This window comes from Pogoniulus pusillus, chromosome 25, assembly GCF_015220805.1.
Source record: "Pogoniulus pusillus isolate bPogPus1 chromosome 25, bPogPus1.pri, whole genome shotgun sequence".
Lineage (NCBI taxonomy): Eukaryota > Metazoa > Chordata > Aves > Piciformes > Lybiidae > Pogoniulus > Pogoniulus pusillus.
In genome coordinates, this window is record NC_087288.1 from 10,321,612 (window position 1) to 10,345,813 (window position 24,202).

Consider the following 24,202-nt stretch of genomic DNA (forward strand, 5'->3'; position numbering starts at 1 on the left):
AACACATATAGCTATTTCTACTTGCCTTTTTCAAACAATAGCTCTAAGTCTTCCACCACCATGTCAGAAACACATTGGGAGAACATTTAACTTGTCAGGATTCTTCTGCAGAGCAGAACGAAGGTAAGCCAGCTGGCACATCCAGCACTGGCAATCTGAAGTGCTTACCATGTTCAGGAATGTTCTAAAGCAAGAGCAAACGAATGGCATTCTCCAAACATGGTACTGCAGCTCTTCCTCAGCACTGCCCCTCTAAATTCACTCCCATTCACTACAAGTACTTCTGGAAATGATGGCTCAAATAAGGGATTGAGAGGAGGCTGCTGCTCAGTTTGACTGTCCATTTTTCACAAAATCTTGTTTTCAGCAGGCGAGACACATTCTCTGAAATCACTTTTCCCATAATCCAGACAGGAATATCTGTCACTGTGGTACAGACAAACTCTCTGTTAATTCAGCTGTATTACTGCCCTCATGCTGAGGATGACCACATGTCAGCCACAGGGAAGGACAGAACAGCAGTTTGTATGGGCTTTGTTCTTCTTTCAGAGATCAAGAACTGCCAAATGATGAATCCTTAGAGGTGGCCCTAAAAGAGAATTCCTCCCTAGGAAGACTATGTGCTAGTCTGTGAAATGAAAGGACATTTCTTTTAGTCTAAATCTCCAGAAATTCAGATGATTAAATTACTGTCAGTATTATCTAAATAGGTAATGGGTTTAGAGGCATTCAATGGATAAGGTATTTCATGCTTGTTATAAAAACACACTTATTTCCTTTCTCTTGGAGTTTCATTGCCTTTTTTTTTTTAAAGCCTTTCTGACACAATTGGAGCTTCTTACTATTTCCGTTTATTGAAAAGCTTGGCTAGAAAAAACTTCTTTGAAAAGTGGGAACATTTCAATCAATCTGTAAATTCTTTCACTAATGTTGTTTGTTTGGAATATAAAATTAGTCCAGTTTGAGCCCTGAGAAACAAAATAACTAAAAACTTACACATACAATTGTTTTCAAGTAACATTTTCCTATCTGTCATTTCTAAGAGAGTATCTTGCATCACAAACGTTAGTGCATTTAAAGAGGAGAAGGTACAGTGTAGCATTGCTATCAACTTCGACTGCCAGGAAGGGTGTAAATCAAGGCTTGATGCTCTTCCATTTGTGTAAATGTGAGTCAGGAGAAATATCACTGTAATCAAAGGACTGTACAAAGTACAGCTAGCAGAACAAGACCACCCAACACATGTTGTGTTTTGCATCTTTCTTCTTTCTTTACCTATTTTCCTGCCTGTGCCTCTTTTGCTTTATTCTGTAAAACGAAGGACTGCAAAGAGCTGCAACTGGAAAGAGCCTTATCAAATCAATGTGTCTTTAATTAAGCATTCTCTTGAAGCTCCCCAGCAGGGCTTGAGCTGAGAACAAGAGAAGGCAGTGCATTATTGTATCAACCCTATTGTGATTTCTCATTTAAAATGCATTCTTCCATTTTCATTTTAAATGGACTTGCAGCATGTGCAGTTTCAAAAACCAGCGTAACATTTACTGTCTCTTTCCGTTTAAGGCTCAAGCACCTCTCTGGTGGCATCATCATGCACCATAGTGTTATCTCATTATAATTATTATTATTTTGCCAGCTGATTGGCCACTTCTGATCGTGATTCTTCCTGTGTGAATACCATCTGTTGTGACTGGTTGGTTGTGGCTACCGATTTGCTCTAAAATCTCTAACACTTCAGTCCAGAAGTTTGCTTAGACTCCCACTTCCTTTACAGTGCAAATGATTCCTTTAGCTGTTCCATAATGTCTTTATCTTCCTATGCTGCTGCTTCTCATCCTGCTAACTGTCCAACTTCTGAAGCAGACACAAAAGACTTTACTGTTATCTCTCAATACTTCTGCAAATTGCTTTCACTAATATTTTTTGGCTTGGTTTGCTGTGCTTTAGCATTTCTTTTGATGAGGATTATACTTTCCCCCTGTTTTCTTTCTTTGGACATGGCTTCCACATTTTGGAAGATCTTTTCATTTTGAATGGTCCCTATTACTCTGTCGTTTAGCCATGCCAGCCACTTCTCTCCGTGGCTCTTTCTAAGCCCATTTTTATCAGTGTTGTTGTTGACTGGCATGTGTTTGTTCTTTTAATAGTATGCATGTTACTTGCAAATTGTCTTGCCATGATCTAGGTGACTGGATAGGGCTGGCTGATAGGTTGGACTGGATGATCTTGGAGGTCTCTTCCAGCCTGGTTGATTCTATTCTAAATGTGTCACTCTCACTTTTATTTCCAATTCTCCCGTAAATCGTAGAATCAACCAAGTTGGAAGAGACCTCCAAGAGCTTCCTCATTTTTTATGTAATTCCCCAAGTATTTTCAGAAGTATTTCAATGGAGATTTGTATGCTACTAGTGCACACAAAAATCTCTGAATTGCTTTTTCAATGTTCGCTAGGCATAGAAGTCAGAGAACAGAAAAAAATAATGACAGGGCTTAGGAGAAAGTGGTCACAAAAAACCTCCACCTGATTTACATACTAACTCAGAGGTTAATGTTCCATCGGTGTTTGCTTTATAAATTTGCACAGATGTGCATTAACATCAGCCAGAGCATCTCTGGGAGTGGAGGGGGTAAATGTAAAATTTAACTTTATTTATTCACATACCAGAGAGATGTATAAGAACTCTCAGGGTATTTTCAGTGGCTCCTGAATGCACATTGATGGAGATTTCTCTTACATTAAATCCTACTAAATAATTTGTGATCAAGGCATCTTGGTCGATTCCAGAAGGATTTAAAACTATCTCTGTCCCTAGACTGTAGTGCTGCTTGGGATTGTCGTGGCCAAAGAGTAGAACCCCGCACTCAGCCTTGTTCAATCTCATCCCATTGACCTCTGCCCACTCATCCAGCCTGTCAAGGTCCCTCTGCAGGGCCCTCCTACCCTCTAACAGAGTCTGTGCCGTCTCTTAGCAAGTTGTGTGGATTTTCTTAGAGTGACAAATGGCAATACAGCACAATATAAAGGTTACGTGTTATTGATGCAGCCACTAAAAAGAACAACACAGCACAAAGAACACTGTGGTTGCATAAAACTTGAGACTTGACTGCTACATTGCTAAGTATCCCTTGACCCTTTGCAAGAATATGACCATGCTTGTGTCATGCCAGATTTCTTAAGTATCTGTAAATGTAAATAAGTACTTTTAAAAACTTCTTTCCTGTCTTTCTGTCTGCTTTTTAATAACAAGTCAATCTTTCTTTCTGTAGGTCATATCACATGTATTTCACAAACAAGAGAATTTCTGCAGATAATGTAAAACACATATACGTATGCAAGTGCATACAAACACAGTTTCGAGCTTGCTTATGCACCTATAGTCCACATGCATAATGGTGTACAGTATTTCTGGTTTTCTTTCTCACAACACTATCAAACCAACCTTTTGTTACTGTAGAATAAATCAAAAGCAGTGAAGCAGCAGAGTTTTGTTTGTTTAGCCAGAGCCAAGCTTTGTCATTTTATCATACAAACTATGTCAGCTGGTGGCAGCGTCAGTAATCTAAGCTTCAAACAATATCATCCTGCAGATACATCAATGAATACAGACAGAAACAAGCTAAGTCTATTTCAGTCAGCCTAATGATTAGTAGGTTTTTTCCTAATAGCTTGTCAGACTTCAACCTGTCAAGCCCGAAGATTAAGGGACACTGATGGGCTGGATATTTCCTGATTGCATTCCTGCTGGGCTATCTACAAATCACAACGGGAGACTCCTAGGAAAAGAGGAGAAAATGGATCGCTTTCAGGCCTTTATGAGGCACAGGTTATTGTCATGCCTCAACTAAATCCTAATTACTCTGATTAACAATACAAGCCTGTCACTGCTCATGCATAGTAGCGAAAAAGTTTGCAGTGATGACTATGACATGATGCGGCTTCTGCTCAAACCTTCACACGTGCCTTGCTGGGGCTTTGTCTGCCCTGCATGCCATTCATCTAGCTGCTGTTTCCAAAATAACGTTGCCAGGGTGAGCTCCATTTGCAATTCGGACCCGAGCTGAACATACTCAGCGGGATCAGTTGACTCACAATATGAGCTGCAGGGTTTAAAACGTAAATGAGAAGTCACTGGCTCTGCATATTAGATTTCTTGCTTCTTCACTACACTGACTTTCCTCACAAAATCAAAGGCAGTTTGCTCTTCAAATTTAATGCATCTTTCACTATCTATCTCTTACCTAGCTCAGAACTTGGGCACTACTTAGCTGTGAGATATAACGGAAACAGGACTTCAAGCCAGGGTCTGCAACAGTGTATACACATCTAGTTAGACACTTCAGTGAGAGGTATAGCTTTGATTTCATTTGAGGAGGAAAAAAACAGAAGGGAAAATATTTCAAATCAGAAGACCTTATTTCTAAAGGAAATTCACATTTGAAGATGCATACTTTAATGCACTAGATTGCAGTCATCCATACTGCTTTATTAATATCCCACAACACTTGTTCTCTCATCTTCTGTTAAGCCGGTGGTCTAATCCTTCTATCGTTAAACCTGACTGCCAGATTCTCTGATGAAGTCCTGCTGCCACTGGAATTACCAGCAAAGTTCCCTTTAGCATAGGCAAAGATTGTGTCCTGACGCGAAACTCAACAGGAGCCAGGCTATGAAAGCAGGCCCAGGAACTTGTTTCAGACATGCACAGCCAAAATGAATGTCTTTGTTACTGGTTTAAGGTGGAAACACGTTCCTCAGTCTGTGACTGGTGGTGCTGCTAACTGCCGGTGCTCAGCACTTTGCAGGATTAACCCGTGCTGACTCTATCCTGGCCTAACACACTTCTCACCCCTCACCTCCACACCAGCATACATTAAACTAGATGTTAGAGTATTCAGCAACGAAGCCTGCAAAATCAAGTCCTCAGTTATGCTCCAATAGGGAAAAAAACAAACAAACAAACAAAAAACAAACCAACCAATAATTAAAACTATCTACCTGTTTGTTTTTTTTTCCTTCTTTTTTTCTCCCTGCTGTAAAGGACTGACCTGGGGAACTGCTGAGTGGGTTTCTGCCAGATGCCCTGATTGAGGGCACAGGACTCTGAAAGAAGGTTTTGTCCTGCAGGAGCAGAAAATGCTGTCACTGCTTCTGTGGACACGTGCAGAATCTTTCCTTCTGCCTTTCAGTCGGTGATTTTTTTTGCCTCTATCAGGTGAAGAGTTGAAAAGGAAAATACATTTGCTTCACCTTGTTTAAAAGAAAACATTAAAGCATGAGAAAACAAGACCTGGTAATGTTCTGCTTTAAAAACACGGAGCTGTTTGCCTGTCAGAAGCAGCACGTTTTCATTAAACCTCCTCTGGAAACTCCTTGGGCATCCCGGCCAGCTGGCAGCCCTCTGCTCCCTTCCCGAGGTGTGCCAAGCCCGCGGTGCCCGCTGCCCGAGCGCAGCGTGGGGCTGTCCAGCCAGCTGGGAGCAAGAGGGACTGGCAGGCAGGCAGGCGGCACCCACACACACCATCCTGGTTTGCCAGGTATTCGGAAACGTTGCCGTTTCGTTCCAGAACAGAACAAAATGCAGTGTTGGAAACTTGGAATTTGCCACAAAAGAGGCTTTTCCTTTCCTGGCCATCTCTAAGACACACACACACATACCCACATCTGCAGTTATTAACTGCTACGCAATGGCAGCATACTACATGCCCACTTCCACCCTGTGGTATGGAGGCAATCCAGCCCTCCAACATCCTCTCTTAGAGCAGCCACCAAAGAACCATAGAGCTTGGAAAGCATCAAGGTGGCATAATCCCTTCATGGAGCAGCCTGAAGCTTTGTGCAATGTCACGATGTGAAGCATCTCCTGCGGAGGTAGGAGAGCACTGCTGTGTTTGAGGAGCTTACAGAGAGCTACTCCACACAGCGCGACCTCTTGCTTTCTGAGCAAAGTGCAGGAAAGACATCACTGTTTGGATCAGCAGTGACTCTATCCCATTCGAGTTTCGAGTTCCTTTTTTCCCCCCTTTCTTCCTTTTTTTTAAACAGGAGCAGTTAGTTGCGAAGTGACAAAAGCTATCAGAAAGCCTGCCTTACATCAGGCAAGCTAAGTGTGCTGACCCTCTGAGCTAGCCCACAGGGAATAACAACAAGAGAGAGATTGCAGAGGAAGATAGGACTACTTAAGTAGCAATTCATTGTGAATCACTTTTCCAAGCTGTTGATAGAAGCATTAAGTGTGAGAGAGGAAGAGGACTTATCTTCTTGGCCAAGCAGAACCCTAATGACTCCATAATGACTGCTAAATAACGTTGCAAATAATGTCCATCTAATTATACAGCTCTAGTATACCCTAAAAAGGAAAGAAAACACAAAGGGCATCTGCAGTCCTAACATACCCAATAGTTCCTTAGCCTAATTCTGTAAAACGACCGTGGATATGTAGTGCGAGTTACTGCCTGGAAGATCCCATCTGTCATCTGATCTGAAACATTTAATCATGTGAAGTAAGTTTGCTCAGCTCTTGACACAGCCATCAGCAAATGCCATGTCTGTTGTAGCTTGTGAGCATCTAGTTAGGCTCTCCCCAAGACAGAAACAGATGTGGTTTCACAAATCTGCTGTGTTGGGCTCTTCAGACGCATTTTATCTTTGACCAGACAGGACTACAAAAGCAGGGTGTTTAATGAACGCAACATTACTTCACGTGAAAGTTTGAGGAGTGTTTTTCAGACAGATGTCTATTGTAAGGGCTGCTGACTTACACAATGGGCTTTTTAAAAGCTTGAAAAGATGAATTCTTTCTTTGTCATTAGTAATGATGCTGAATGCCTGAAAATAGGCCAGTCTTTCAAATAACAGCTTAGCACTACACTATGCATACAACAGGCTAAGGAGAGTATTTAATTTAAGCAGAAAGAACTATTTTTGACTCAATATTCCAAGGCTTTCCTAATGTTCATTTTACTAAAATACTTCTTTAGGCACAGGTCTGATTCTGGCCAATGCAAACATTTCTCCATCTGGAATATTCAGCAAAGTAATTGACAAAAAATATGGCATACTAGGTGAAGGGCCTGTCGTTTAACTTCTACCACCAGCTCAGGAGACTCACTGTCATTATAAACAGCACAAATCACAGATACACAAAGAACCAGATTTCCACTTACTGGGCAGAGGAAGAGACAGATTCTGGACTAAAGTACAATGTGCAAGCCAGTGATGCAAGAATGAAGAGCACCTCCCAAAAGTGCATTTTGATGAAAACATAGTGTCCATTCAACCAGCAGCTACTCTGCATTTCATTTGAGCCACAGGTGCTAAATATGCTGCTTTACAACTCTAGCTGCTGACTTTTGTGAGTTCTTTCTTGTAAATGTGCAGGCCATCATATGTCTCACTCTCATTTATGCTCACGTAGGAAAATAATCATAGAATGGTTTAGGTTGGAAGGGACCTCAAGGATCATCTAGTTCCAACCCCCTGCCATAGGCAGAAGCATAGGTGTGAAAATTCACAAACCAGAGTATTACTTTAGATGTGAATTATATTATGAAGGGAAGAAGGGGCTGTGGTATGTAGCAGCCAAAAACCTGCCCTGTGTGTTTTATAACCTTGAGAGTAAGCACTGACTCCAAAACGAGGGACACAGAAGGCCAGTGCAAGGGAGCAGACCTGCCTTTCCTAAGCTTCCAGAGCTGGAGCTAATTGCCACCCACCTCACAAATGTATAATCACAGGATATTAGGGGTTGGAACCAAGGAGATCATCGAGACCAACCCCCCAATAATGGCAGTGCCAGGCACTGCACCTGATGATAAGACTACGCTAATTGCTTTACAGAAGCACTAGTAAACAAAGCACATCTACTCACCTCTTTGTGAATATCACAGCCATCAAGGGAGTGCAGATCACAGCTGACTGCATGATCACACAGGCTCCTTCCCAGCACCCAGGAGCTTCCTTTCTTTCCCTGTGCAATGGAGACAGAAGAAAAAACAAAGTGAGCAGGAAATGCCAAGAGAAGAAAGGCGAGTTTGATGCAGAATCCACATCTCAGTGGGAAATGAGGGAATACTCTGTATTCCTCCAGTGGAACATACTGGGGTATGTACACCATCTGAAATTCCCTTATTAGACAAGCTGCAGCCATTACTTTTTTCCTAACCTCAATTTTTTTCCATTAAAAACTAAAATGAAATTGGCCATCTGATGTGATCCAGCTCCTGACCTGGCTTTTCTAGAGGCAATGCTTCCTGTCTGAGGTACTGCTTCTGGCTGCCTGGATTTCCTGGCTGAGCTGGGAAACCTGCATGTGCACACATGTACCATGAACACCAGAGAAGGCACATAAACCCACCTCTAATTAAAAAAATAATAAATATAGATTAGTTTCTATTTTTGAAAGCTACAATTAATATGGCTTGCTGTATATACAAGAGACCCAATATTTTCATTGTACATTTTAGATTAACACCAAAACCACTGCACAACTTCTTGCTTCAAAATGTGTAGGCCCTTTGAGGTCAGAGCTTCTTTTGGCAGTAGGCAGTTACAGAAAGCTGTCAAAGCCTGCCAATTTTAGAATGCAAAATGTATAGCAACAGGTCAAAAGACAGTTCCTAGAGAAATCCAGCAGTGCTTTGTGGTAAATTGGCAGTTGTGTCTCTGATAAATGTCTCCTGCATCCAGCAATAACTGTTCCTCAGTGCTGAAAGATTAAACAGTGGACTTGTACAAGGCAGGTAGTGTAGTATAAGTCACACATCAACAAAGAACTGGTGAGCAGCCTCTGAGGAAGTTACAGTTAACCCAGTGCTCATGGACACTGAACCTAATGGCTCTGGAAAACAAGATGAAGCCTGCCTGGGCATATGAATTCAGACGTGTAACATACGCAGCACCTCGTAGGACAAGGCAGCAACTGCTCTAACCAAATGAGAGATACACAAGTCTTTCCAGACCTCCCTATTCTGACAGCACCATGAACCTCTGTGTCCAGCTGTTACCTGGTAATTCTGTTAAACCATGGGCCCTACAGGCAAAGAGCAAGGGTTCCTCCAGCCTACATTTTCATGCTCTACAGACTATCTTGCAGCTCCAGACAACCTTCACACATAGGACCACTGTTGACAGAAAGCTCTTTTTGGCTGTCATGGCCAGACCTGTTCTACTGATCACCTGCACTCAAGCCAGTCAGAATATTTTTCACAGTCGTAAACAGGTTCAATAAGAGACAATATGAATGTAAGGGGCACAGAGGGACCATTAATTCGACTGGAAGGGTGAGGGAGCTGTTTCTAAATCAGTTTCTACCCATCAGAAGGAGTAATCCCCAGGGAGGTGTCGTAGAAGCCTGACATTTCAACACCACGAGAAGGCTGGCAGCACTGGAAGCCACGGCAGCATGTTTACAGCCTGTCAGTGACTCATCATTCTAACCCCAGAGGAGATGAGATCTGAGTAAGTCACACACCTCCTTGGATAATCAGGGCTCTGGTACACTCAGCCTTTGCGCAGGGTAAGGGTTTGAATGGTTGGAGTGACTTTGTGGCTGCGGCAGTTCACAAGGTTCTGTCCTAGAGCAGTACAGCAAACAATGCTGGTGGCAGCAGCAAAAGGAAAATGGATAGGTCAAATAATTCCTCTGTCTGATATTTATGGACCCATCCTATCAAGACTAAATTGATGGTGTAGATTCAGATGGAAACTAGGTGTGAGGAGCAGCTTAATTTGACAGCATGGATTTTTTTCTCCTACTGGAAAACAAATCTCCTTGCTTTTTCCATTAAAGCAAAAAAACCCAGTCTAGTTAAAATCAGAACTAACTCCTATCCAAGCCATCAGATCATCATCCAGGTACTGGAACCAGGCTAGAAAAAACATTATTTCACGTTCTTTTCTTCCCAACTCAGTTCCTGGCCTCTTTCCTCTGGGAGAAAGAAGGCCTCCCTCTGAGAGGAATGGCACCAAGCCCTCAGCATCTCTTTCTTTGCACTTTTTGGAGAATGACTCATTATAACTACTTTTTTAGTGACATTTCATGTACATTCTCTCACCTGCCCATCTCGACTGATTCACTATGCATATTCTTAAAGTGTCCTAGGATTTTTGGTAACAGTCTCCTGTATCTACTTGTTGAGAATGGTAGGACTTTTAGTGCTGTGCAGCTGCTTGATCTTGACATACTGGAACATAAGCCATGGGTTCAGAATGTATAAAGGCAGAAAATTACTAAGTAAATAGAGGGTCAAAATGACCTTAGAGAATGTTGCAGCAGACAAAATTATGTAAAACATGATACTGCAGTTTTGTTAACCTTTACTTATCTAGTTGCTAACATACAAGGTCTGTCTTGATGAGGTATGTACTGAGGTCTATCTTAATGACCAATTAGGATTATGGCATGGTCTTTTAGCTTGCATGTTAAGGTATATAATCAAGTGCTGAAAGTACAATAAATGGAACTTAGCTTGCATCAAGCTGCTCCCTGTCTCTCTTATCACAGCATCTACTGATGAGGGAGATGTGCCTTTAGGACAGAAAATGGAGCACACCATCATTTCTGAAACTGTTAACTATGCCCCTTCAGCTGAGCCAAAATTACTTCTATACGAGCACTGGATTCTGGATAAAAGGGACTATACTCAGGTCTAGGCATTTACTCAGGGAAGCTTCTCCAGAATAATAAATTAGACCATAACAGATATAGAAGAATTATTATTTTTTGAGCAGTAACATTTTGTAAGTTTCCTCTGTGGATTCACACTTAATACACATGACACAGGAGGAAGCTATTTTGTGGTCTATAGAAAGAGATGTTTTAAAACACTGTAAAGTGCAGGACTAACGAACCACTGAGATCTACAGTGTCTGTTACCCCTTTATATCTACCACACATTACTGAACACAAAACAATAAACATTCACTCACAGGGACCAATGAATAAAGACATAAAGTACATCATTATGGCACATTCTAAGGCCATTTAAAAGTTCCTCTTGTTGACTTAAAATAATATAGGCTACCCAGGCTGTATGACTAAATGCAATACAGATGACTCTAAGATTCATAGGGAACACATCTCATAGTCTCTACTTTGCTGATGCTTGTGACAATGAGCCCTGGTTATTAGTATAATTCTGGATTCCTGCTCTGACAAGGACACCCACAAGTCTCCTATTCTAGTGCACTCTAGACTACAAAGGTTTCCCCCCCTGGAATTGTTATTAAAACCAAAGAGCTCTCTTGCCAGAAAGAAAATATTTAGTTGCTGTTTGTGGACATGCATTTGAACCAGTATTTGGACTGAGAGTGTTTTGAAAGAAGTATTTTGGGAGAATTTGAGAAGTCTGCTGACTTTTGAAGAGCAAATTGCTCCATGACAAAGTGTTGGGTTTTTTTTTATCCTGTGATCTGCAGAGCCATAGAAGTCCACATACTCATTCTGCTCTGTGAGTATGAGAGTTAATAGAGAAAACAAGAAGAAACTGTCCACAGATTTAAATGCCGAGTGCCATACCTTCTCTAGATGAATAGTAGAGGATCAGAAGGTGAACACATTTTAAAACCAGTGAAATAAATAGTTAACAAGTAGTTTTAAAGAAATAAAGAGGTTGAGATTGGGGTGTATTAGGAAAAGTGTCCAGCAGATCAAGGGAGGTTCTCCTCCCCCTCTACTCTGCCCTGCTGAGACCTCATCTTGAATACTGTGTTCAGTTTTGGGCTCCCCAGTTTAAGAGGGATGGGGATCTGCTGGAGAGGGTCCAGCAGAGGGCTACAAGGATGATTAGGGGACTGGAGGGCATGGCTTATGAGGAGAGGCTGAGGGACCTGAGGCTTTTTAGTCTGGAAAAGAGAAGACTTAGAGGGGATTTGATAAATGTTTATAAGTATCTGAAGGCTGGCCAGGAGAGGGGGGACAGGCTCTGCTCACTTGCTCCCTGGGATAGGACAAGGAGCAATGGGTGTAAGTTGCAGCAAGAGAGGTTTCGCCTCAACACAAGGGGGAACTTCTTCACTGTAAGGGTCCCAGAGCACTGGAACAGGCTTCCAAGAGAGGTTGTGGGGTCTCCTTCTACAGGGACTTTCAAGGCCTGTCTGGATGTTGATGATCTCCCTGGGTCCCTTCCAACCCCTAACATCCTATGAGCCTATGATGTGTGCCTCTGTGATCTGTGTTAGATAGTATTGTCCTGTTCTGGCAGGGGAGCTGGACTCGATCTCCCTGGGTCCCTTCCAACCCCTAACATTCTGTGGTCACTGAAGAGCCAGTTCATCTCCCACTACCTTCAGTGAGAGCTTGGACGGCTCCTTGGTTCAAAGCTGTGAGTCATTCAGAGACATCACTGGATCTGGCTGTACTTGGATAATAAAGTCATTTTGTAAAATATAAATTTCTATGTAACTAATTCATGTGTAGAAGAGGAACTAAATTAATCAGATAAATATCTTGGTGTCAGTAATTTGCCCTAAATCCAGTGCTTGCCTAATTTCACTCTAAACTTCTGTATAGTATCTGCAAACCTTCACTGTAAACTAAGTGGAGTACAACTGAATTCCAGCATTCCACTGAGTTCTTTTTGAAGGTCTTATACACTGCATATGCACTATATTCATATTTAAAACAGCTGTTTAACATATGAGGGTTGTACTACTTAGTTTACTTGTATCATTTTTCCATTATTAAATTCACCATATATGCAGGTTTTTGAATAGTCTAAATCAGATCCACATGTTCTAAATACATAGTCAGTTCATTAATAAATTGTAATAAAGAAAAGGAAAAAGTGCAGTTTTCCTATTCATGTTAAATGGAAAGATGCAAGAGAGTCAGACTGATATCCTCCAATCTCAGACTGAAATAAAAAAATGTAAGCCTTTAGTCAGCAGGAAAAAAAAACAACCCAGGAAAATCCAGGAAATCATTAGAGACATATTTTCCTAGTTCTGGTCTTACTCTGTTCACAGTGTCAGGTGATGCAGGTGTATTTCCTAAAACAAAAGCATATCCTAAGATTTCCAAATGTACCTAGGGATCATCTTGGCTCTATAGAAACCAGCTGCATGACATCTCCTTTCAAGCATATAAAACTGAAGGCACCAAAAGCTACTACTTAAAAACACCTCTGTGCTGCTTTCTGATTAATTGTTAATATTGAGCCTAACAAGCTTTACATATCTAAGGGAGTCTTTGCTGTGAGCATAGACACACTCACCCTTTCTATTTAGGCTCGGTGGCAAGCTGCATTGCTCTGGGTGGAGGTGACAAACAGATGAGTTCCCACACTTGCATACACTTGGGTTCTTCTAGGCAATCTTACATGAATTCAGAGGTCACTGGAAAGTGAACCCTGACAGGATGAAATGCTTAAATTACAAGGAAAAAAAGAAAACAAACTTGACCCCCACTCTTGTTGATGCCTCTGACAGTTGTGAAATGAGTAGGGAGAAAGGGAGAGGAAAATACTGAAGGTTTCACAGGAAAAAGCATCTGCTTGTGCAGTATAATATTATATCTCTCTGTATATTTCCACTAGTATCTTTTAGTTTTCTTAATTCTCTGCTTCCTGCAAGAAGAATGAGACTCAGGACAGGCATGGTGCACAGCAAGCATTCCAATTGCTTCTGAAAGCAGCATTTTGCTAGTAGAAAATGTGCTGTCTCTTTGATTGCAAATGTAGTCGATTGTGAGGAGAATGAAGGGATGACCTATGACATGACCTGCTAGCACAATAAGGTCATTTTTTTTTCTCTCCTTCCTCACACAAAAGATAAGAAGCTGACTGCTTACAAAGTGTTCTGGCAAATGGACAAATTAGGACTGCCTGGACTCCCACTCTGGTCAGGCAAGTTATTCTGAGTGAAGATAAGTGAAAGTTTGAAAGGTTTTGAGGAGGAGGCAGAGCTTTCAGTCCTTTCCCATACGGATGGGCTGTGAAGGAAGAGAGTTGTGCAAGAATGACCAGTGTAGGAATTTCAGATTTCAGACTGGAAGTCTTACCAGCTGAATAGTCATGCTAGATGGCACTGATGCAGGACAGAGAGCCTCAATTTGAGTCCCAGCTTGACCATTTATTTTCTAAGGCACCATACAAGAACAGACAGGCAGACAAAACCCTCCTGAGATGCTAAGGCGTAAGCCAGAATCCTGGGCAAAATTCAAACAGCTACATTGCCATAGTGTTGTCAAGTCTGGCACCATGAAAAGTCAACTTTATGACTCACCTTCCACTGGCTGGCCAGGTCAGTACATGGACAAGTTTCTGCTCATGTTCACCGACCCACATGTATAAACATACTCCTAATCTACCCTCAGATCAGGATTTAAAGCTCTACACCAGTCAAGGAAAATGTTTTCATACCTTGGTGGTGCATTATAAGATAAAATTATCTAAGTGAGAGGTGTCCAGATAGGATCATGCTGTTCATTTATACACCTAGCTAGAAAACTGAGATGCTTCTTAGCAAAACTAGGATCAGATTTCATTTGATCCCTCAGTCTGGGTGAAAGTTCCCTGGTTTCAACAAATAAACAGCCTAAAACTCAATCATTTTAGCACAGAATTGCTTTGAGATTTGGGGTTTGAACCCTAACCCTTAGTGCAGAATTCCAGAGTATGAATTCATCCAAACCAAAGCCAGAACAAAGGTTTTTAATGGAATTCAGGAAGCCTGAAACACCAAGTTTCTCACTAGTGCTACAGAAAACCACAGAAGAGCTCAAATGAGACACAAAGATTAAACGGATGGAAAATGTAGATTTCCAGAAATGCTTCTTTCTTCCAACAGAACTGCAGGTTCTGCAGTTTCTGTTTGATCTGCTTCAAAATACACACTGTCAGTAAGCTTCCACCTAACGTTTACCGGCTGCACACCTGGTACCAGCTGCAGGACAAGGAACAACCTCATCAACAATGGAATCTTAACCACTCAGCACAGGGTAACAGGCCAGGTCTATGTTTTTAACACATTCATGGAAAGCTATCAAATGCAGTGTTCTGTCAGTTCACTTCACAAACTTTAGCTTTGGGTTTTGTTTTGTGGTTTTTTTTTTTTTAATGGAAATGGAATATTCTTGGGAAGTTCTGGAAAGCTTCCAAGATGAGACATGTAACCCAGGATCACTGTGATGAACCAGATTTGTACCATCTGACAGAATGTTGCTGTCAATTCCTTTGGGCTCTTGTCCAGAGGAATTTCTGAGCAAATACTCAACTCGCAGCATGGCAGCAATCTTGTCCAAGGGTTCATGTGTTTTGAATGAAGAACTTTCTTTAGCACTTCCCAGAGCCCGGCACTACATTAAGAGTTAAGCAAGAGGTAAACCTGAAGTTTGCTCTTTCATAAAATACAAGCACAGGCCTTTACTGAGAAAAGTACTAAAAAGGAATCAAAATGAACACATGAATTGACTTCTTAGCCCTACCAGAATAACCAACAAGAGTGATTCTCTCTCACACACACCACCCCTACCTCTCCCCACTGCACGCAGTTCCCATTCTCTCTTGGTGGAAACTGTGGGAAAATTCAGTCCTGTGTATCTGTCAAGCCAAGTCTTCATCTGTGACCAGAACAATGAAGATCAGAGAATCCAGAGATCATTTCCCTCAACACTATCTTGGACATGCCAATATTATCATGAGAGCATCCGTTCCTCCCATGTCATGATCATATCACTAAAATATGTGGGCATATCTGCACAGTGATTCACCATGAGGTTAAAATGAGTAAAATCAAATAAAAACTTTTACTGCCCCTTGTTTTAGAACCTAACAGAAAATACTTGACATCTGGTCTCTTTTAATGGCTCCTGGAGTCATGCCCAAGCAGATACTGCAAATTCAATTTCTTCAATCGCGTTGATTTTTAGTGTGAGTTGTTTTAGCAGAGTCACAAACTTCGTTTTAGAGATAAACTTCCAAAGCATGAAGACTCTCTCTAAAGCTCCTTTTGCAGAAACCAGTGCCTGTATATTGTATACTCTGATCTCTGGACAACAAAGGGCACCAGCTTAGAGGCAGCATGAGTAGGAGAAGATGAGTAAATGAAACCTTCCTTGAAAAGGCTTAGCACCTGTCATTCAATCCAGAGTGGGACATTTCCTGCTACATTTGCAGATTGCTTTTTCCTTTCTAGCTTGCTTTCGCTTTTCTTTCAGGGGGAAAAAGACTTAGCAGCAGCTTCGGACATGTTTCTGATAAGCCATCCCACCATTCTACAGCCTCCATTTGTTATCTTCTAACCTTCAGCAGTCATTTGGAGACCCTCCTAATGCTGGTGTGGAACTGCTGTTGGTGACCACAGAATTCTAAGTGTTAGCATTCGCTGGCAAAGAGACTGTAGAGGTCCATAGATATCACGGCTAGTGCATGGACAGCGGCTTCTACTCTCAAATAATTCTACTGTCTTCAGTGCTATGATTTATATGAACATGTGAATAAAAACTCACAGAGTCTGACCCATGAGGAATACACAAGGCATTTTGGAACTGAAATCCAGCCCTTCAGGGACTGAGTCATAACTCAGCAATCAGCATTTAGTTTTGATAGATTATCAAATTCACAAAGCTCCTATGTTTTGCTCACTAGAAGGGACAAAGTTCTCTGTAGTTACCATCTATCAGCTGCAGTATAACAAAAGTGCTCTCAGGCTCGTGGAGTTGGAGGCAGAAAGAACAAGATTAAAAGTGATAGCCTTCTATGCTGCTGTGTCTAGCTGGGTAGATGAGGAGAGAGCAGTAAATGCTGTCTACCTCAGCCACAGCAAGGTTTTTTACTCTGTCTCCCATAACATCCTCATAGATCATCTTAGGAAGTATGTGTTAGATCAGTGGACAGACAGGTGGACTGAGAGCAGGCTGAACTGAGCTCAGAGTTGTGATCAGTGGCATAGTGTCTAGTTGGAGGCCTGTAGCTAGCAGTGGTCCCCAGGGGTCAGTACTGGGTCCAGTCTTATTCAGCAACTTCACCAGCACCCTGGATGAAGGGACAGTGTACTCTCAGCAAGTTGGCTGATGATACAGAACTGAGAGGAGTGGCTGACATGCCAGAACTGCGCTGCCATTCAGTGAGACCTGGACAGGCTAAGAGTTGGACACAGCAGAACCTCAGGAAGATCAGCAAGGTCGAGTGTACAATCTGAACCTGGAGAAGAATAATCCCACTCACCAGAGCAGGTTAGAGGTTGACTGACTAGAAAGCAGCTCTGCAGAGAAGGATCTGGGAGTCCTGGTGGACAATAAATTCACCACCAGCCAGCTCTTGTGGCCAAGAAGGAAGGTGTCCTGGGATGCATTAAGAAGAGTGTGGCAAACAGATTGAGTGAGCTCCTCCTTCACCGCTTTGCTCTAGTGAAGCCACAGTGTGACCTAGCATCTAGCTCTGGGCTCCCCAGTTCAAGAGAGCCAAGTGACTCCCAGACAGAGTCCAGTGGAGGGCTGCAAAGATAACTAGGGGACTGAAGCATGTCTCTTATATGGAAAGACTGAAAGATATGGGGCTGTTTGGCTTGGAGAAGACTGAAAGGGGATCTTACCAATGCTTATAAAAATCTAAAGAGTGAACTCCTGTCAGTGGTGGTCACTGGTAGGACAAGGGGTGATGAGCACAGACTGGAACACAAGAAGTTCCACCTAAACATAAGAAAAAACTTTACTTTGAGGGTGGTGGAGCACAGGGACAGGCTGCAGAGTTTCCTTCTCTAGAGACTTTTGAGCACCCCCCAGGATGCATTTCTGTGCAAACAGATCTAGACAAGCCTGTTTTAGTAGGAGGGTTGGACTAGATGATCTCCAGAAGTCTCTGTCAACCCTTACCATTCTGTGTGATTCACTGACTTGTCAGCATCTCAGCTACATGTTTACAACTGGGACAGACTTCAGACAGGTATGTCCAGCTCTGCTGCCAGGCAGTAACTTATTAAGCTGCTGTAACTCAGCTATCTCTGTAAACCCCAGCACATTTGGTTAATGAATACTTGTTAATTTTTTTAACCATGCTGAGATGTCTATTAGAAGCATGCAATCTGGGATACTGAACACAGCTGCTGGGCTTTGGAAGAAAAGGTGGAAGGTTTTCAACTTTTTCTCATGCACAGAGTAAAATGAGAGTTTAGAATTCCTTTTGGTTTCCCTGATGACTAACAAATGGCTCTCACACTCACTTTCCAAAACCCACTTATCCTCAGCTCATTGCAGATAGTGGTGTTATCAAGGAAAACAACAAGTTCCAGGAGCACCTTGCCTCCTCTCTGTTCTATCTCAGCTCAAACGGCCACACCACCCAAATACTGCTAACCCCCGAAGTGCAAAATAAAGAGCTTAGAACACTTCACCTGTGGTGACAGAACTGAATAGTTCCAAGTATATTGGTGCAATGCGAGAGCATAAACAGCACTAGGATAAGCTGTATCTCTACTTATTGGGCCAAATTCTGATACCTGTTTTCAGTGCAGTCACCCCAGTGAAATCAGCTGAGTGGCTCCAGATTTACATTCATGTAATGTAAAACAGAATCTGACTCACCATATGGAACCCATTTGGACATAAGTCTAGCTGAGAGTTTTACCTACAGCTTATTGAATTGTTCATTTTTCTTACTCCTACAGTTCTTTGTTTCCTTACAGGTAGATAAGCAATCTAAATGCCTGCTGAGGACTAAAGTTGTTATTATTAAACATCTAGAAGTAAAGGTACCTAGAGAAATAGATAGGCTATCCCATTCCCAAAACACTATCCAAGTTTCTTTCTGTTGTTACCACACAAAACTCTGATCGAAATCATCACCAGCCTGAAGGGAAAGCACAAGAGTATAAATACATTATAAACCAGCATTTACCTCTTGAAAACCCTGTTCAAGACCTGCTGTATGTTTGCACAATCATGGTTGCTGCAGGATGAAGGGAATGTTGCTCTTCAGGCTGAATACTCTGCAGCCGTCAAACACTGGGGTTGGCGGCTCCTGAGTGCCGCCGCCACTGCTTCCAGGGTTTCCCACACATCTGGATTTCTCTACAGCTACAGCACTGGGGTCATCACAGACCCCATACTCATCACCCAGGCTGCAATAGACACAACAGGCTAACAAACAGGTGTGGTTCCCATCTTGCCGTCTTTTCTTAGCACAGATCAAGGGGGGAAACAGTGAATAATAAAGTGATATTTTTCATTCTAGCAAGTTTATTCAGCAACGCAGTTCCTTCCTAGGTTGTTCAGCAAAGCATGGAGCATATCTAACGTTGCACCTGAAGCAGTTTTTCCTTACTCAGCAATGAGTAGATATCAGACTACATAACACTGCCTGCTTTCAAAAGCATGAATCCCCAGGCTATGCTAACTCAGAAGCATTTAGAAGTACCTGCCTTCTCTGGAAGTAAATTGTGTAACTATAGTTTGAACACAGATGCTCAATGTTGCTTAAGCTCAGTTTGTGGAAAGTAAAAGCAAAAATATTCTTTTGGCTGCATGTATTTTATTTTTTGTGTTGTTGAAGGAATCTTCTCTACTTTCCCTAGATGGTATAGAATCATCTTAAATAACCAATATTTTAAATAAAAGAATGTTTAATCATCTAATCAACTATAAAATAACCACTGCTTATTTTAGTGGTAGGAACTTAGAATCAGAGAATTAACCAGGTTGGAAAAGACCTCTGAGATCATCGAGTCCAACCTATCCCCTCACTCTTCTAATTAACTAACCCATGGCACTAAGTGCCTCATCCAGCCTCCTCTTAAACACCTCCAGGGACAGTGACTGCACCACCTCCCTGGGCAGCCCATTCCAATGCAAATCACTCTGCTGTGAAAAAAACAAAGAACTTTGTTTATGACTTGCCTCTTAAATATCACACATAGAGCACAACTGTGTGACCATAAGATCATAGAATCAATCAGGTTAGGAGAGACCTCCAAGATCACCCAGTCCAATTTATCACCCAGCCCTAGCCAATCAATCAGACCATGGCACTAAATGCCTCATCCAGGCTTTGCTTCAACACCTCCAGGGATAGCAACTCCACCACCTCCCTGGGCAGCCCATTCCAATGCCAATCACTCTCTCTGCCAACAACTTCCTCCTAACATCCAGCCTAGACCTCCCCTGGTACACCTTGAGACTCTATCCTCTTGTCCTGTTGCTGGTTGCCTGGCAGAAGAGACCAAACCCACCTGGCTACAGCCTCCCTTCAGGTAGTCGTAGACTGCAATGAGGTGTACCCTGAGCCTCCTCTTCTCCAGACTAAACACCCTCTGCAACCTCTGCCTCTCCTCACAGGGCTGTGCTCCAGGCCCCTCACCAGCCCTGGTGCCCTCCTCTGGACACAGAGAACTGTGCTCACACAGGCATGTATATTTTGGGTCGATTTCATACTTTGTGGGAAAATAGTTTGACATTTTATCAAAGCTGTTAGTATACAGATTTTGAAGGCCTCATTTAAACAAAAGTAGTAATGTATGCAAAAGATGTTTATTAGTTTTATTGAAGGACCCTAGGGCAGGATGAGTCCAGTACTAGCTTCTCAGTGGGAAAACAAGATGAGAAGGGATTAAGAAATTTTGTCTTACGTACTGAACCTGGCAAAGATGCTGGGTGTTTGTACAATACTTCTTTTGGACATAAGTTTGGTAGAAAATAAACATAAATCTGCAACACAGTCAAAGACATGGTTGGGAGAGTAGCTTGCAGTGCTCCTTCACAACAGATAGAAATTACTGCTTCCCAAGCAGTCATGCACACCGATTTGGAGCTGAATACCATTCTACATTGTGTCTGAGGCCCAGGAGTAAGGCTGGATAGTATGCCAGTGGAAGGCAGTTCATTTTCTGTGTATTGACAATATGAAATTTGAACTTGCCTCATCTTTTCATCAAATTAGTAGTGGAACAGATAGACAATTTCTCATGTAGACCATCTTATATTTGAGACCTACAATTCACATTGTCCAAATCCAGCATTTATTTTGGCAAGCAGTTACGCCTTCCGCTTTTAAGTCTCTACTTCTTGGACTAGGCAGAGCACAGTACTTCAGGAAGTAATATTTTCAGTCACCCAGTCCTGACCACTTTCTCATATACACTTGCAACCATCCAAAGCTATTCTTTTCATGGTCTGAAAGAAAATGGAAGGATGGAAAAACAGAGGGAACAGCCAGCAAATGCCATGCATTTTGTATTTCACTTTTCAGTCTTTTTTAGTGTCCAACTGTCTCAAGGTCTGAAGCCTTTCATTTAATAAGATGTTATTAATTTTAGAAACAACACCAGGTCAAATCTTCTTGCCAAGCAGACAGGCCTGGTTTAAGATCTTAGTAATGAATAGCACCTCAGTTTTCACTACTCCTAACTCATGTAATGCCAAGTTGGCATCACCAGACTTTTTGTAGATCTTTACTTTCCCCACCAAAACAATGAAAGATTTTATCAAGGCATGAAGAACATCCCAGTAGTACGAACAATTTCTTTATTGCTGAAAGTGTAGTTTTAAAAACCTATAGATCTTCCTTAGGAACAAAGATTTCCTTATACAGCTGTACTGTGTTGTTTCCACATTTGTTTAAACACAAGAGCCTGGCTAAGGAATGATTCATAAAAACATGCCTATGTTACACATGTGTGAACCACATGGAGAGTAACCTGGATTGCAGACTCGCGGCATGCGTTTCCCTTCCTATAACGACCCCAAATAAGAACATTCTACACAGGGACACTCTTTCAATAACATTTTTGAAACCTTCAAAAATGTCTCTCATGAGATACAAGGCCACACATATTGCAGACAGCTATTTGGAAAAGTTAACACCCACCTGAAAAAGCAAAAGAATTGAAGTCTCTACAACTTTCTCCTTGCAGTATGCAAGAACCATACCTGGAAGACTGAGTAGAGATATCCTCCATTTATCTCCATATTCATTAACTGCACTTTAAATTGTTTTTCCAAATGTGAAAGTTAGCTTGTTCTTTTGACAAGATACTAAAGTCAAAGGAAATAGAAATTGTAGTTCCCATAGTCACTAGCAGCAATGAGGATCCCCATTTTCATACATGATAACATTGGATTTGAACTCAGTTGGGTAATCGGTGCAAGACTTCCCACTTCTTTGGAAAGCATTGGGTCAGCTTGCACCAATGTTACACATCTGAAAAATAGAACCTTTCAAACTAGTGGTAACTCCAAGAAGGTTTACTCAAAGAGTGAGTATCATTGACCAAAAAGGTAACTCAGAACTGATCACTAAAAATTCTACTCTCATAAGCCAGGAGACACAAATGTATTTGATAGAACCAATAACAATTTATAGAGTGCCCTTCCCTCTTCCCCCTTTTTTTCCCAAAAGAGAAGGAATTAGATGGACAGGGAGAAAAGGTATGCAGACCCAAATAAATAATCTCACTGTGATTTGGAAGTTAAGAAAAAAATAACAATAAGTAAGAGGTCCATGAGGTAGGGAAGTTACAAAGGTGTAGAGAAGGGAAAACAAGGTACAAAACATGTAAATATACAACCAGATTTGATGGCAGTGGGTTTCATCCGCCTCGTGGTGATGATGGCCACGTGGTAAGACAAAGAGCCACAGGAAAACAGGAGCGGTGATGCTGGCAGGGAGGGAGAACACGACGTCCCCCTGCTTTCATGGATCTAGCCAGGAAGGGGGATTGGGCTAAACCACAATCACCTGGTAGTGTTTACACCCACCCCTGGGGAGGAGTCAAGACCACCTGGGATCAGGTTCAAGCTCACTCCTCCCAGGAGGGTTAACCCTGTGCAGTATTTCACAATGCAGTGACAGGATGTGCCTTAGAAGGGAGTTCTGTATCTGCTGTCAGGATCTGATGTGGTGGTTCAGCAGCAGGCATCCAATGAGCTCTGGAATGCTGTTTCTTGTGATGTGATACTTTCTCCAGTGTTTTGTTACAGAGCATTACATCTGAGAGCAAAGAATAATTGCTTTCATGACTATTGCAGTCTATCTTATAAGATGTTACTTGGCTTTGCATTCTGCTTTTGCAGTTAAGAAACTGCTCTACCTCAGTACAAGCCAAATAATGCTGATTCTGGAGTAGGTACAATCTTAAATGCAGGGACCATTAAGAGCAAATGTATTTGAATGTGGAAAGGAAACAATGATGTCTGCTGCATTCATAGGCTTGCTGAGATGTATAAAAGCAAGAACATAAACATAGATAACAGGGTTGCTCTCAGGCTTTGGCTGCCTCCCTTCTTTCTCTAACCTGCTGTCTGTGTAACTAATCTGTCTGCTTCCTAACCCCCCTGGTCGGCTCTCCAAACTCACATTGAATGTAAGACAAAGTCTGGGATAAGGTAGAGGGGTGGAAAGGAGGTGGAAGGGTGGTTGAGAGCCCCTCCTGGGGGCTCTGGTTTCTGGAAGGGCTGTTGTGTTTCTGTATAACCTTTTTAACTTGTATATTTCTGTCTATAGCTGTAACTATTGTAAATATCTGCTTGATATTTTGTGCTGAGCTGTGAATATAAAGCTCCATTCCAATTTCCAGCTCAGCTGCGTCTAGTCTGGGTGATTTCATGAGAGTGGGGGGTCAGGGAACACCCAAACCATCACATTGCCTTTTATACTTCTATATTTAGTCTACTTTGGAAGTTAAATGAAATTTTATTTACAGAAGTTCTGAATAGGTGTGGTAAATTTATTCAGGAGGGTAAATTTCCAATTTGTTGGGATGCAAATCATAGAATCATAGAATGTCAGGGGCCAGAAGGGACCTTAAAAGATCATCTGGTGCAGCCTCCCTGTGAGAGCAGGATCACCTAGAGCAGATCACATTGGAATGCATCCAGATGGTTCTCGAATATCTCCAGAGAGGGAGACTCCACAACCCCCCTGGGCAGCCTGTTCCAGTGCTCTGTCACCCTCACAGAGAAAAAATGGCTCCTCAGGTTCACATAGAAATTCCTATGCCTTAGCTTCCACCCATTGCTCCTTGTCCTGCCACTGGGCATCATCCAGCAGAGCCTGGCTCCAGTCTTCTGGCACTCACCTTTACATATTTACAAGCATTAATGAGGTCACCCCTCAGTCTCCTCTTCTCCAAGCTCCAAGTCCCAGCTCCCTCAGGCTCTCCTCATAAGGAAGATGTTCAACTTCCTTAATCATCTTTGTGGCTCTGCGCTGGACTCTCTCAAGCAGCTCCCAGATCACAGTACTCCAGATGAGGCCTCACCAGGGCAGAGCAGAGGGG

The 24,202-nt window shown here is 42.1% G+C and overlaps 1 long non-coding RNA gene across 2 annotated transcripts; it reads right to left on the reverse strand.

The window, feature by feature from the left end:
- Positions 1–244: 244 nt before the first annotated feature.
- Positions 245–22,631, reverse strand: LOC135186575 (uncharacterized). 2 transcript variants are annotated; one of them, XR_010307032.1, is made up of 4 exons: positions 22,490–22,631; positions 21,793–21,862; positions 7,866–7,964; positions 245–628 (listed from the first exon to the last, which is right to left on the reverse strand). It is a non-coding gene; the product is annotated as an uncharacterized LOC135186575 (long non-coding RNA). The 2 variants fall into 2 exon arrangements; XR_010307031.1 differs by having other exon boundaries at positions 22,493–22,630.
- Positions 22,632–24,202: the final 1,571 nt, after the last annotated feature.